We start from the raw sequence: 16,632 nt of genomic DNA on the forward strand, positions 1-16,632 counted from the left end.
ACCATGAAGCGATGCGAAGCCGGAGCACTTGCACGATCGCGTTCCGTTGGCGTTCGTTGGGCATACTACCGACCTCGCGTCGTGGAACGCGAAGAGGGACGCTACGCGCGTCGTATCTTCCATCTAGCCTGGCCGTCAATTCTCACAGGGCGAGCAGGGAACGCGGTCGACAGGCGGGCGAGAGGGGGGCAGCGTAGGAGAGGAGAGAGAAGGGGAGGGGACGCGCATGCGCTCGAGCCAACACACTCTAGACTCTAAGGCCGAAGCGCTCTCCGCATTCGAAGTGCTGACGTCACCAAGTGGAGGCGGCTACGACAGCGGGAATCCGGTTTCCCCCGTTCCGGTGGCCCGCTCAAACGCGGATGGATACAACTCGAAACACGTGTCACTGGTCGTCATTAAAAATGTCCCACCATTTTTCTGAATAAAGAAATACAATCAGTGGAAGAAACCTGGAATAACCCTATGACAGTTATCTTTAAATGGCATATCAGCACCTAGCGAGAAAACGTTCTACTCAAAAGCGCGCTATATTTAATGACGGAGGGCAAGTAGTGCGGCGGCACACCGGCACGTCAGTTTGCTTCTTGCTGCCACACGCGGTACGTCGGTCCTGTCAGTGCAGTGTGCCGTTTTTTCGAAATTGTGAGAACGTGCGTGCTGCAGCGTGTGTGGGGCATTGAATTCGTCATACCGAACAAGTTCTGTGTCCTTCAGTGCAGTAGCAATTATGGCTTGAAGTGCAAGGTGTTCGTTTTTCGATTTTCCTAGACGCGGAGCTGCGCTGAAAATGGCTAAGCGTGATTTCGTGTGACAACTTCACTCCTTCACAGAACCTTAGGGTGAGTTTTCCTGCAGAATATTCTACGTATACTTCCGAGCGTGATTAGAAGTACGACAGTCGCCATTTCTAGAAACGCCAGTGACGAGGATGAGGAATGGCATGACCTTCAGAGTGAAGCAAACCATTCACGGCCTGGCCGCAACGTAGTTGTCACTGAGGAAACGCTATAAAAGATGACGGACATTATCCCGGTGTTGGTGTATATGGCAGGGTATGCTGTCTACGCCGCCTTGAAGAAACTCAAGAGTGAGAAATGTAAGAAGCAATGACAGTAAATAAGAACTTTCAGTTTGGGTTGCAGAGAAGCACCGACCTCGCAGAGCAATGGACCGAGGAAGTCTCCTGCTTTTAGCGCTGTTTGTCGTAAATGCTGTCGCATATACTTATGCAGTCCTGGAGAAATCGTCAAACAAGAAGTGCTTTAAAGTTCTCGAACCAGCACCAACTGCTTACAGACCTCACCGTGGAGCTCCTAACAACGACGAGTCGTCAGATTTTTATACCTGCGACGATGGACATACGACAGCTGGTTCTGAAGCAAGTGTTGCAGTGCAGCACGGATCATCTGATAGAAGTCTTTAGCCGCAAGAAATGGTTTTAGAAGCTAAATCGAAATCAAAGAAGGGAAAGCTGGAAACGCACAGCTAGAAATAGCTCTCGAAGTGCCTTTGGCTCCGCTGTAAATAAAGTTGTTCAGACAAAATGCCACCAGTCTCCCGTTCTCGCTTACAAAGCACGCTTGCGACTTGGTGTAATTTCCTCTGTTTCATTTATTGCCTGCCCATAAGTTTCCCTATCACTGGCAAGCGCAACTCGAGAAGGCAACCCTTATGAAATGACTGTTGATTTTCCATTGCCGGAGTATGATCGAATTATTGACTTTATTGATTATCAATGATTCCGCAATACTCATTGACTTGCTTCAATACTTCGTCAACAACATTTCTGTTGAGAAGTTCGCAATAAAAATATCATTCACTCATTTTTATCGAAATACCGTTGAGGGAATATTTCGTCAACAATAATTCTGTTGAGCACTTGGTATAAATATTTCATTGATCATTTCAATCGAAGTACCATTGAGGGAATATTTCCCCAACAATAATTCTGTGACCATTTTGCAATAAAAATTTCATTGACTCATTTCTATCGAAATACCATTGAGGACATAATTCGTAAACAATATTTCTCTTGAGCACTTTGCAATGAAAATTTCATTGACGCAATTATTTTGAAATACAATTGAGGAAATATCTCACCAACAGTATTCTGTTGAGTATAGTTTTGGAAATAAAAATGTCATTGACACAATTATGTCGAAATACCATCGAAGCATTATCACTGCCAGTGGAACTTGGTGCAATCAATGCTCATAAATTTTGATACTGCATGCAGGTCAGTCCAAAACACACACACACACACAACACACACACACACACAACACACACACACACACACACACACACGCACGCACACACACACACGCACACACACCACGCGCGCGCGCGCACGCACGCACACATGCAAATACACACACGCACGCGCAAACACACGCGCACATGCGCGGTGCGCACTGATCAAAGTTTTGACTGAAGAAGGCTGTGCCACGGCCAAACGTTCACAAACCAGTAAAATGCACGCAATTTTCGTAAGTACGCCCTTTCATTTCTCCAACCATATGTGTACCGGATCTACAGAACTTCCTCGTACCTTACCTTTGAAACTCCACGTTTCTTTTGTGAACACTCTTCGCAGTGCTCTCTTCTCGACCGATCCTTTATTTGTAAAACCACGGCCGGTCTGGAGGCGCGCGCTCTCCTCCGCCCCGCCCGGCCCCCCCTCAATCCGCCAGCCACATGGTTACACCTGTGATGTGTGTGTCGTTCAGTCTCATCGTTATTTACCACTAATGCCCTACCCTTATGAAAATGACTGTTGATTTTCCATTGCCGGAGTATGATCGAATTATTGACTTTATTGATTATCAATGATTCCGCAATACTCATTGACTTGCTTCAATTCTTCGTCAACAACATTTCTGTTGAGCAGTTCGCAATAAAATATCATTGACTCATTTCTATCGAAATACCGTTGAGGGAATATTTGGTCAACAATAATTCTGTTGAGCACTTGGCAATAAATATTTCATTGACTCATTTCAATCGAAATACCATTGAGGGAATATTTCATCAACAATAATTCTGTTGACCATTTTGCAATAAAAATTTCATTGACTCATTTTTACCGAAATACCATTGAGGACATAATTCGCAAACAATATTTCTGTTGACCATTTTGCAATAAAAATTTTATTGACTCATTTCTATCGAAATACCATTGAGGACATAATTCGTAAAGAATATTTCTCTTGAGCACTTTGCAATAAAAATTTCATTGACGCAATTATTTTGAAATACAATTGAGGAAATATCTCACCAACAGTATTTCTGTTGAGTATAGTTTGGAATAAAAATGTCATTGACGCAATTATGTCGAAATACCATCGAGGCATTATTCACTGCCAGTGGAACTTGGTGCAATCAATGCCTCATAAATTTTGATACTGCATGCAGGTCAGTCCAAACACACACACACACACACACACACACACACACACACACACACACACACACACACACACACACACACACACACACACACACACACACACACACACACACACACACACACACACACACACAAACGCGGGTGCGCGCTGGTCGAAGTCGTCACGAAGGCTGTAAAACGTTCACAAACCAGTATAATGCATGCAGTTTTCGTAAGTACGCCCTTTCATTTCTCCAACCATATGTGCACCGGACCTACAGAACTTCCTCGCGCCCTTACCTTTGAAACTCCACGTTTCTTTTGTGAACATTCGTCGCAGTTCGCTCTTCTCGACCGATCCTTTATTGTAAAACCACGGCCGGTCTGGAGGCGTGCGCTCGCTCCGCGGCCCCCCGCCCCTCCCCCCTGGTTTCGCCGGTCGTGTACGTGTCGGTCGTTCACATCGTTATTTACCACTAATGTCTTCTTTAACCATCTGAGAACAGTTTTTGTGTATGCACGGGTTCTTTGACTCTAACCCTCCTGGGATCAATGATGCTATAAAAACGAATCGAAACTTGTAAATCTTGTCTTATATTTATAGATCGCACTTTTAACGAACACAGTAACTCACAAAAGAAACTAATATAACTGCAAGGACCGTATGGTCTTTCCGCCTTCGTTTGTCCCTTGCCAAGGACAACGTATTTCATGGAATACTGCAAAGCGCAATGTCGAAGCGGGATCAACGGTCACGCACAGGAAAACAGCCTCTTTCAAGACATAAATAGTGGAATTCAGTGCAAGTATTGCTGTTTCTGTTACTATTCAGTATACACAGTACGTTGGCTTTCTTTTCGAATATAAACGAACTTGCCCATAAACGAAGTTTGTTAAACTACTGTTTTGTCGATTAGCTGCCGCCTTTCAACAAATCAGTATTTTCTCCTGCTTTTATTACGACGACGTGCAATGTACTTTTGAATAGTGTTTAAAGGGCCCCTCACCAGGCCACATAGCAAATTTTAGTTAGACGCTGGAAGTTGTTGTGTGCCGAATGAAGAGCAGCATGCCGCAAGAATTTTTCAAATCGGTTCATTACGAGCTGAGAAAAACAATAATTTGTAGCGGCGCGAAACCATGATGCGAGGAGCAAAATTTCAAACCCTTGCCACTCGCCCAGTGTAGCCTTAGCAAGCCAAATCCCTTCCCTGCCCTCTTCACTTGACACATACGCATGAACACGTCATGCGCATGCATGGTCACGTGCGCACGACGTGCCCGAGCCAGCCCGAGCACGAGAGCGGCCGCGAGCGGCGTTGCACGGCCGCTACTTTTGTTTTTATGTAGCGGCCGTGGGCGTTTTGTCGGCGTTCTCTGTGGTGTACTGCCTCTTTCTGCGCGACGGGCATGAAAGTTGAGACATTTGTACGGGCACGAGAGTGGCGGTATCATGAGCCAGTGCCGCATCAACGTTTACTTGGACGCGCTAGAATAAATGAGCATAACGAGTGCTCGAACGCGCCAGAACATTACTTTCGTTTCCAGGGCTGGCGTCTGCTCGATGCGCTAACCGCGGGGACACGAACGCATGGGAAAGGGAGGCACATTAGCCCCGCATCTCGCTGCAATGCACGAAAAAAAAAATGAAAAAGACGCACACATTCCCTTTGTGTGTCTAATTATTTCTCTCAAGTTTTATTATTCTATTCAAGCAACAAATTACACAAACTACACGTGTCGTGTCAAATAATTATCGCAGTGTCACGTGCTACTGTTGGCTACGTCAGAGCACAGTCATCTACGTAGAGGAGCAACATCACAGCACTACCATCTACGTAGGGCCATTTTCTCATGTACGTCATCCCCTCATTCTCTAAAGCGCGCGCCCGTGAGAGGAAGGGCAAGCAGCGTTCACCTTGAAATTTGACCCATTTCCGCGGCGCGTAGCGTTGCAAATTTTGGCAGACGTGTTCGTGAACGCCCAGTGTATGCATTGCGCTCGTTAGCTCAAAATTGTCAAACCTGGTGAGGGGCCCTTTAAATGGGCAGTTTCAAATTGATAGTAACTTGCTTACATGCCCAACTTAGAATATATCAATTAAGGCTAACAAAGTACATCAATAAGAAAGAAGCTGCAGCTGAATCACACTAAGGGCGAGGCATTGATGGTACCATTGGTTCGTTGCTCATACGAAGAGGCAGGCACGTAGAAACGATTTTTTTTTTTCGGGGGGGGGGCTTGCTACGTGCCTGCGAAGGTATTAAGTAGCACAGTGAACACTTGTTGCCAAAAGGCCCCGGTTTTTCGACGTGCTCCTTGTTTTGGCACACGCACGGACGTGCACACTTAGCCAGCCGGTAAAGACAGCAGCTGTTTACTTTAGCAGTAATTAAAACGCACCACTCGTGTACAGATGCTGTATATTTTTAACAGCAAAAGCGCAGTAGTAGTAGTAGTAGTAGTCGTAGTAAGAACGATCAGAACGCGGTTGACACATTGCGGCCGCCCGATTGTACAGTACAGATACAGGCGCGCGTCCGAGAAAGAAGTGGTGAATAAGCATGGCTCTAAGATTGCGCGCCGGCGTATCGGAGGCCATGACAGGGAGATGCAGTAGACGGAAGGGAGAGAGAGTTGCCGCAACTCAGTTCAAGGATTCAAATCGCCCGCTGAGCGAGAGAGCCAATCAGTTCAAACCGAAGAACGCGCACGCGCAGAGACGTCAGTGAAACACGTGACGTGGTTCAAACGGGTTCCGTTGAAAGGCTGCCTGCGCTCGCTGCGAACGAAGTGGTGTTTCGCGCATTTATTTTTACCGTGTTTATCAATATTACGTGCGGTTATCGTTGTTGAATGAACACGTACTACTTACATCGCGTGTCGGGACGTTCGGGTCGTTGTTTGACATGGAATCGACGGCGGGCGATGCGTCGTCGCGGCACCAACCAACGGACGCGAGCTTTGAACAAGATCGCAAGCGCGGGCCGTTTGACGAGACAGTCGCCGCGGCGGATACAACACCTCGTGAGTTCAAGAATGTTACCAAATTGCGTTACTGAGTTACCTTAGTGCATGGAAAACTTTTATGCAGGTAAGAGTGCCTGGGCGGGCGGCCAGTTACCACAGAAGGGATGCTGCGCAAGAGCAAGGGCCTGCTAAAAAAGTATGCATTGTGCTAGTATCGCTGCTTTCTGTGCTCTTCGTTATACCTTTCTATGGAGCGGTTGCCGTGTGCGTTGATTACAGTTGAAAACAAGCTGAAAGAATGCGCGTTCCATTACGGGATTCTGTGCTCCTGCCACGCACGCCTTGTGTTGTTGAGCCGTTATAACTTAGCTGCACGAGATCGTCGCTTGGAGCGACTTGCACATTGCCTTGTCGCCGTAAAAGTGGGTCCGCTTTTAAACATACTGGTCGTTCCACACCCTTTCTGTGGTGTAAATGCGCAAGGTCGCGGCTCGTAGCACCTAGATGTGTGCTGGATGCCCATTTGAAGCAATGCATTTGTGTGAATCACGCTATGGATACTGGTAGTAACAGGACGTACACACATCAAACTTAACGGGAAGTCGCACAGCATGCATGTAGTGTGTGTGTTTTCTTTTTGGACATTACATATTTTTTATAAACGTTGTGTGACAGTCAGGCTCCTGTCATTTTCGCTCATGAACTTGAAGTCGAGGCGGAAATACTTTGCCGCAAGCAAAATTACATTTACGCTGTTATTAACAACTCGTTCATCACTTTTAAATTATTTAGGGAGGTAGTTTATATTAAAAAGATATTGTGCGTGCCAAGTTGTGGCATGCCGTTTTTTTTTTTTTTTTGAAATCGCGAGAGTTGCACGTTATCCGAGATATTCAACTTCCAATTTTAAGGTTGATATCGAAACTGGCGCGGGACACGCGGCGTGTCTGAACTGCACGTGACAAGGAAGGGACGACATTTCAAGCAAAACTTGGTATGTGCTAAATTGTCATGCACCACAACTTTCTAATATAAACAACTTCACTCAAGTCAGCAATTAAAAAGTAGGTAATGAGTGCTTGATATTTAGTGTCAGTTCAATTAAGCTTATTAACAATTACATGCTCTTTTTGTTGCTGTGTTTGTGTGATAAAAATTGGGTCAGATATCTGACATGCCATTTCATATTTTCTTTGATGAACCATACACATTCTAATACAAATTCTTGTAACAGGGAATAGCACCATTGCAAAAGCTTCTTATCCCAAATGGTAAATGGTTTATTAGGCTGCGCTGGTGCATTGAACACTACTTGATTGTGTTGTACTGTATAGTTCTTGTTTTCCTTCGTGCTTTGCTAAAGAAAGAGGAAATTGAAAGGGGGTTCTTATTTGCAGGATGCACAACTAAGATCTAGCATTCAGTGAAACTGGTGACAATGCTGCTTTAGTTTATGAAGTAATTAATTAGAGAACGCAATTTCTGATATCTGTATACGTGTTTGCAGATCACAGTGAGGTTACTGGTTCTCAGGCGTGATTACAGCACTGAGAAATTGAACAAACTAAAAAAAAATGGAATAGATCAAGGGGCTCAGTTTTTTTGTTCGACAAAACCTGATGAAGCCAAGGCAGGTATAGGGGAGATTATTTGTAGTTTTTAAAAGTAGTGTAGTAATTATGACATAAAGAGGAAATAATGTAGACAAAAATACAAACATTCTGCTGCCAGGGCCTGAACCTACAACAAAGTGTTGCATCTCATACTCCACCACTCTAGCTACGACATAGTCGTTCTCTCATCCACCCCACTGGGCACTTCTGTGTGTGTAATCCTGGCAGTGCCACACCAGCATTCGTAGTCATGCTGGTGTCGCATAGCCCGTGAAATCTACGAGCTGGTAGCTGATCAATAAACCGTCATGTGCTACCTGAGGGCATCAAGTTTGCTGGCACGAGGCCCTCGCTATTAAAGAACAAAAGAACGGGAGTGGATCAAGGGCTCATTAAATTGAACAGGCACTTCTAGTGCAAAGGACCAGGTCTGCACATGAATGGACTTTAGTACAGCAAGGATAGTTGTTTCAGAGAGAGGAAATTGGGCATGTTGCTAAAGCGTGCCCAAGATTTAATGAAAGTAAGAACAGCAGAGGGACAGAAAAACTGACACAGTGCTCAATCTTTTCTGTCCCATCTGGCATTCTTGCTCTTTTACTGAATCTTAAGCTTTTTTGAAATCTCCACATTCATGATGTCATACAATAAATGGGCTCATTGTCATCCATTCTGCAAATTGACCACACGTATATTTATTTAATATTTTGGTGGGAGTGCTCCTGGAGTTTTCTTGTGTTCAAATTACCTATATGGCAAGCTGTATATCTCACCCTTTTGTAATACACAATTGTAGGAAAAATTCGACACCCAATGCAAATTACAATTATTTGCAGTGACCCACTACTACTCTAATACTTGTTCTTAATGCATCCTGGGCCTATTTTCGAGGACAATTATATAATGAATGATATGCCTGTGTTAAGCCATCATGCTTAATATTACTACTTCTGTACTGTAAGGACTCTGTGCGCAAGTTGACGGAACTTTTTGTTATCTGTTATGCATGTATCCAGCATAGACAGCTGCTCAAGAGACAAGTGGTGGACAGCTTGCTGTGAAAGATGGAAGCATTCTTCCTGCAAGTCTGGACAAGGCCATATTAAATGGTATTTATTTGTTTCCATCACTACAAATCGACAGTTTAGACCTTTTCAATTGAGAGACTTATTGCTCCTATATTGTGAGCAACTCCAAGACAGGAAACAATATGTAATAGCAAGTGCATGTCATATACATGTTCCACTTGGCCATTCATGCTTGTGGCCACCTGCTTCTGGTAGGATGTGCTGAAAAAATATGTTGTCAGCTACCTGCACAGCGCCATAGCAGGATATCTCACTGTTTGAGGAAACTTGGGACATCTATGCGAGGCAGAATTAAATTGATTTTCAGAGTTTCATGATGAAGTAAAACTTGGTAAAACAAGTTGTAAGGTATGCATGCTTGTGTGTTAGAGTGCCGTCTTAGGCATTGTATTTGCCCTAACCAAGTTGTGCCAATGAACTGGCAGCGGACTATGGCATTCAAGTATTATTCTTTACATTTATGTGTAAAACAGCAATAACGAAGAGCAAGACTGGTAGAGCACAGCCAGAGTGCTGACTACGAACTGAATGTTATTAGTAAAATCCAGCAATATATTGCAGTTTCAAAAAGTAATTTTCACAGAGGAAAGGAAAAAAGGGACACATGAGGTGTCTTATCATTGAGCAATGTTACTTCTGCTGCCATATCTATTAATGGTGTGCCGACTATCTTGTCACCAGATGAAGCAAATTTTTGCATGCACGCTCCTTGTACTGTAATGCTCAGTGACTTCCATATTCTTTTTTACATTGTTTGGCCCCTGCCACGGTGGTCTAGTGGTTATGGCGCCCGACTGCTGGCACGAAGTTTGCGGGATCGAATCCCGGTCGCGGCGGCTGCATTTTCGATGGAGGCGAAAATGTTTGAGGCCCGTGTACTTAGATTTAGGTGCACGTTAAAGAACCCCAGGTGTTCGAAATTTCCGGAGTCCTCCACTACGGCATCTCTCATAATCATATCGTGGTTTTGGGTCGTTAAACCCCGGATATTATGACATTTTTTGCGCGTTCCATAGCTTGGGCGTTAACATTGTCCCGTCTGCTGTTTAAAACTTCACTACAAGCTAATAGGATATTGTATTCCAGATGAGTTATTCGATGTCCTGTGTGATTGGTGGTCCCCTTATATTTGCATGTGATGTTTGGTGCTTGTTTGCCAGTAAGCACCTAGCCCATTTATAACACGCCATCAATCAACTTCGCTGCTAAGTTAGGGAAAACGTGTTTAACTTTTTTCAACATGCTGACTAAATCAAACAGCTCTGAATAGGCGTTTGATGTCTGCTATTTTTCGCTTCTTACAAACTGTGACATGTACCTTAGAATCCCACTGTGAAACTGTTCAACTCTTTCGTGATTTCTTACTTCAAAAGGAGCATTTGGCTGTCGTAGACTGCTTGTCAGTAAGTGTGGGTTTATAGTTATAAAAAAAATAATATTCTTACAAGTATATCCCACAGTGAATATGCCACTTTTGAAACAGAACATTTCTGATAGCTGTTGTGTTCTGCAGGCTTTAGTCTAACCAGCTTGCATAACTGCAGTAAAGCCAAAGTAAAATGGTGTTCTGAAGTTTGAAAACACACTGCATTGGTCAGCCGTGTTAGCGTTTGTTTGTAGAGAAGCCTATGAAAGTAATTATGACATACAAAATGCACTTAACAGCATATCAGCTTGTACGATGCAACTTAAATTGAAGCGACTCTTAATTCTTGTGGCGTGGTGGAATTTTGTTTAGGAGCAATGAAAATATGCTACATGATACGAACTTCCAAAAGCTGTTTGCATCTCACTTGGGTAAACAGACAAAATTACTTCAAAATGTCTCGTAGTTTTTGTAAGTTTTCTTAGTAAACATATTGTTACTCAGTAGGCAAAGTTAAATAAGAGAGTTGGGCTAGTTTGTGTGATTGCTTTAGCTGTGACATATCTCTTAACGCCTATGCTGAACAGGAAAATGAAGAGTGAAGGGGCAGAGGCAGCTCAATCTGTTTGGCAGCTCAACTGCCAGAGAGCACTAGGCTTCAGCTGACGAAATTGAAACAATCAGACATGCAAGGAAGTCACTTTACGTGCAAGCAAATCCACTGAGCAATGCACTCTATTTATTTGACTGTCAAAACTAAAAACCTTTTTAACTAGATATGGGGGCTCTGACTGCTCTCTAGACAGACAGGCAGTAAGACTGCTGCATTTTCATGGCTGGTGATAAATATGTAAGTGTGCCATTTTTGAACTCGTTGGGCAAGAAGTGGCATGTCTTAAGAAGCTTACCAACAATGACTTCTGTCGCCAGTGAAATTTTTTTGCTGGCCTGCTTGAATGTTATTTCTGGCACACTTGTTGGATCATTTGTTTGTCTACTGGGGATATTCTGGGTTTGTGAATGAATTTCAGCAGTTGAAGGCAAGAGCTCTGCCCTGTCTCTCCTCTTATGTTTGTTATATGTCTAGCTGGAAATTATGCTGCAGCCAAAGTGGTAAAGTATGGTTCACACCTTTGACATAGAAGGTGTTCATAAAGCTCTGCCACAGCGTGCTTTTCGTTCTTGCCCTCTTTTGCATTTTTACTGGGGAACGCAATGTGCTGGTCATGCACTGCAGTTATACCCATACAGAACTAATCAAATAATTTCATCGTGACGTGTGCAAAGTTTGTTATATTTTTCTCGTGGAACTTTTAGTTATAAGTGTCCTGTCCTTCTGTCGCAGGCTTCATCTGTCACAAATCGCTGGCCACGAATGTAAAGAACACCTTGGCCCCACTTCTGTCGAGGGAACCGAAGTTGCCTGAACAGATGAAGAGCGGTGGTGCTACCAATAGTGAACGACTGTGATTTTATAATGTGCAAGTGTACGAACAATCGCGTTACGCTAATTTAACATTAATTGCATTCACTAGTCAAGTGTTGCAATATTGTAATGTGTAAGTTTATGTGCAGTTGCATTAAGTGAGCGCTCAATCAAGCTTCAAGTTTGCAATCCCATATTTTGGTGGTATTCATAGGGCGCACATTCCACTTTAAATTGTGATCTGCTCCTTTACTGAGGGTGCATGCAGGTCCTTGAAACGATTGAAAACCCTTGAAAAAGTAAAAGTACATTTTTAAAGCCCTGAAACCCTTGAAAACCTTTGGAATTTCTTAGCATATAGTGGCCAATATTGACAATACTAATTTCTTTCTGTGTTCTGTAAACATTTGTCTAGCAAACTGAGGGAACATGTCGTGCTCAATGATGATTCCGCTACTGTGTTTACCTTGCTTGCATCACTGCTTGACCGATCATTCATTTCGTTTCCGCAAGTGTCGCTCTGCCTTCTCCCCCTTTCTCTTGATTTGGCTCCTCGGGACTCGACTTCACTTCCAGCGCCTAGCTTCTCTTCTTCTATAGCAAGCTCACTACGTGTGAAAGATCTTCTAGCTCTACAAACATCCACTGTCCTATAATGCAGGCAAAATGTGAAAAAAAAAGTTGATGCTTCGTGCTAGAAACCAAGTACTTCTGACTAAAGCTGATGGCATTGCTGCTCAGGCTTAATGATTGACTCCCATGTAGTGATTGTTATTGCTCTTTTGTGTAGGCAAGAACCTTGACTTTATATGTAGAGGATATTTGCTAAGTTGATTGCTCTACTGGCATAAATCCAATTCGCACTTGACTCAATTGTTATCAAAGCCCAAAAACAGGAGAAGCATGATGACTGCATGGAGTCAAAAATGTATTCAACGATCAAATTGTAAAAATTGGGGATAAAATTTTGAAGCAGTCATTACTATTTTGTTTAGCAGGTCAGTACTTGGAAAAAGTAGAAGCGTCGTACATCACCGTCATAAAACTGAACAGTTTCTCAATGCCTGAAAAAGTGAGACGGGGGAACTGAACAAGATTACTTATCTAATATAAAAGATGTCCCAGCAGCTGCATCAATGCTGTGAATTTTGTGCAAAGCAGGAAGCTAATATGATCAGGTAGAGTATCGGACGCATTATCTCAAGGTTGTAGATTTGGTCCCTATCAGCAGCAAGTTGATTTTTCATCCTCTTTAATTCCTTTCCATTTATGTCATAATTACTACTCTACAGTTAAAGCCTACGAATTATGTGCTTTATACTTTCCTTGGCTTCATTGTCTCTAGGTTCTCACTTGGCTGAATCCCATTTTTTACTTCAAATGCTTAAAGCTGCCCGTATTGTTTTGGAAACTTTGTTAGAGCAGAAAATTGATACTTGTGATGCTGCCTTCCATCCTCCAAGAACCTTCTATAGGAATCCTTGAAGATCCTTGAATTTGGGCTTTGAAACCAGTATGAGCCTTGTTCACTCCTTCAGCACATTTCTTCCCGTAGTGTGTGTGCCTTGTCAACAGTGTTTATGCTCTTTTTTACCTTCTGATACCTGTAGTTGTCTAAAATTTATTTATTAGAGTGGTGCTTTACATAGTGTTTAACTTATTTTGTCAACTTGGATGCAGTTTGCACATTACAGTGGGAAGTTCTCGCTATGTCAAACCACAAATACTTAGGAACTTCAACAAAAGTTGTTGCTTAAAAATAAATATTTTACTTAGAAAACTGTTCTCTTCTTTCTTCCCAAGTTACACGGAAACTCGGCTAGTGTCCATTAAAACAAGCTGATAGAGAAGAACAGAAGTTCATGGCAGCGTTAATGTGTTGATGCTTGGCATGTGCCTTGGTGTCGCCAACCTCAAGTGCAAGTATAAGTGGCGTTTACTCACAGGTGTTTGCACCCTGCAAACACTACCTGACTGGACAAAGGGAGCCATGTACACTGCTAAAATATGACCTGTGTGAATATCTGTTGGTAGAGGAGACTGGTATATAGCTTTGGCTGTGATAGAGTTTGAGATATAATACAGATTTGAGTAAGTTTTAAACATTACCTCCTTTGCTGCACCTTACAGTGTGTGAAAAACAAGCGGTGTATTCATAAACGATGATGTTAAAGGTTTTATTCCAGCTGGCAGCAATCTGAAGCTATGTCGCGTAATTGAGATTATTGTTGTTTTGAAAGAATGGGCAAATGAAAATGTAGGCACTTAAGTACTGCAGGCCCAAGGTGACCTAGCTAGGCCTGCAGTGCACATGTACTTACATTTACATTTGGCCGTTTTCCCAAATCAAGAATGATCTCAGTCAGGCTATGTGAAAACCCTATCAACAATGCTTCAATTTGACGTTCACTGTTTTTTCAACGATAAATCAATATTGATTTCCTTAATGGTCGTTCAATTGAAAGTCGTGGGCCAATTTTCAATACTGGTCAACAGCTAGCTCAACGAAATTTCACTTGATCCACAACGTATTTTCAATTGATGTTTCTTTTCCTCTCAATGATAAATCAATGTTGATTTGCATAATGGTCTTTCAATTGAAAGTCGCGGGCCAATTTTCAATACTGGTCAATAGCTTGCTCAACGGTTTTTCTATTGATCCACAATGTATTTTCAATTGACGTTTCTTTTCCTCTCAACGATATATCGATGTTGACTTACGTAATGGTCTTTCAATTGAAAGTCGCGGGCCAATTTTCAACACTGGTCAACAGTTTTCTCAACAGTTTTTCTATTGATCCGCAATGTATTTTCAGTGCCATCTGTTGACATTGCTCAATAACTTCTCTATGGTTTTTCAATGAGAATTTTTGTAAGGGTAGCAAGTACACACTTCTATCCATAGGTGTTGAATAGTTTTAAAAAATAGATTAATTTCAAGGAAAACTATATTCAAGCTGAAAATTGATGAATTTAATATTGCACAAACTCGGCTAAACAACTTGTACGTGACTACACTTATTAGCTCATGTTTAGTCTTTGACTTACATGGACATGGCTTCGTGTCTGCTAAAGACGGCTACCTGGTTTTGGATACTCCCACATGAACCGTGGGTACATTTTAGAAAGTGCCTCCCCAAGCGCATCATACTGCCAGCGGCACTCTGCTGTGTTGCAGCTCGTAATAATCTGATTTTCACTGAAAATGTTCAATACACTGAACTCAATTTTTATTTCATAACAATAACGATTTTCGTTTAGTTTCAATAAATACATAACGCGCAAGCATCATGACTAGGTAATAATTCACAGCTAAATCAGAAGACCAGAGATCAAAACGATACGGCTTACTCTAAGAATATAGCAATTTAAGCTCGAAGCTGGCGACACAACCTGTTATATTGGCTTTCCGACCTAGCTTTCCCTTGCAGCAGTGGCTGTACACATTCCGAAAACGATGGCAAGCTTTCAAGCAGCCACTTCAGTAATTCCTGAGCAAATGATGTACTCTTTATTGCAAAAGATAGTGATGAAAACATGAGTTTGTGCGAAGTAACACAGAGAAAATTTCAACAAGATACATATTACATCGCGGCAAGACGAGATTCGTGAAGGCATTTCGTAATTGCATAACCAGCAGGCGCAAACGACGGCTCCGCTTCGAAAAGCAACAGGAGCCGCAAAGAAAGGCGAGCGGGCATAACATAGAGAAACCTTATCTGTAAGCGGACACGCAACACGTAATGAACACAATCTATCTACCAAGCTCGAATGCGGAGGGCGCCGGCGGCGGCGTCTTCACAAAGCCGAAACTGTAAACGCGCGCCCACTTCACCTCCACGTGCACCATGCGTAAACAGACACAGCCTCATTGACAGGAGGCTACGGTGCATAGCAATGTCGCACTGTGCTACTAGAGAAACTATTCGTGTAAGAGTTAAGGACGCAGTCCACAACACAGAAGAGCTTGCAAGCGCTACCGGCATTCGAAATGCTACGCGCAAGCACATGTAGTTTGAACAAACGGCACTTACCAAGTTGGAGTATCTTCCCGTGGACTCCCGGGCAATCGTTGTTACATCGGCCTCGTAAAACGGCGAACATGTCCTTGTTCGTGAAGGCCATGGATGCGGAGAGAGGTACCCCAAACCACCGAAAACTAATCCACGAGGCGCGAAACGCACAACCACCACGCCGCCATAATATCACGCTTCCCATAAAGCAGGAAAACAAAGCATCAAGGACAGATGAAACAGACAAAATGGCGTCTCCTGTTGAACCTTCGCGAGGGAACAAGCGAGCCTCTCTAGCGCTTTTATTGCGTGAGGACGTTGCGCCGCCGAGTATAGGTTACTGTGTAAGGGTTACACTTTAGTTTTTGCTAATGTAACCTATAAAAGTGCTCCGAAACCTATATTTTCTGAGCGGATGGACCCCGTATCCCTTAAACGTCGCGGAAAACATTAAAAAGGCAAAACAGCTCTCGTTGTAACCCTTGTTTTATGGGTTAAAACTGCGTATGGGTTGCAGTATGAGTTACCGGGCTTAGAGTGTAGTAGTTAACTGTGAAAGCGTAATCAGAGAACGAGGTGTGATAGCCAGAAGAGCGTCGCATATTAGACGCAGAACTTGGTCGCCATCCCGCGGCATGTTAAAGTGTGATTGAACACCACGGCCGGACTAGAGGGAAACGCAAAGCGCGTCGTGCCGCCCCGGTAGCCTGGCCGCGATTTTTCTCGGGGCGAGCGCGTGAGCATGGAACGCGGTGTTACAGCCA

General features: G+C 43.3%; 1 long non-coding RNA gene across 1 annotated transcript in view; it reads left to right on the forward strand.

The window, feature by feature from the left end:
- Positions 1-13,714, forward strand: part of LOC119383180 (uncharacterized) — a 28,689-nt gene extending 14,975 nt beyond the window's left edge. The window contains exons 3-4 of the long non-coding RNA XR_005181618.2: positions 8,992-9,084; positions 11,775-13,714. This is a non-coding gene — a long non-coding RNA (uncharacterized LOC119383180). The remainder of the gene's footprint in view (positions 1-8,991; positions 9,085-11,774) is intronic.
- Positions 13,715-16,632: the final 2,918 nt, after the last annotated feature.

The sequence above is a fragment of the Rhipicephalus sanguineus genome, chromosome 2 (genome assembly GCF_013339695.2).
Source record: "Rhipicephalus sanguineus isolate Rsan-2018 chromosome 2, BIME_Rsan_1.4, whole genome shotgun sequence".
Taxonomy (NCBI): Eukaryota; Metazoa; Arthropoda; class Arachnida; order Ixodida; family Ixodidae; genus Rhipicephalus; species Rhipicephalus sanguineus.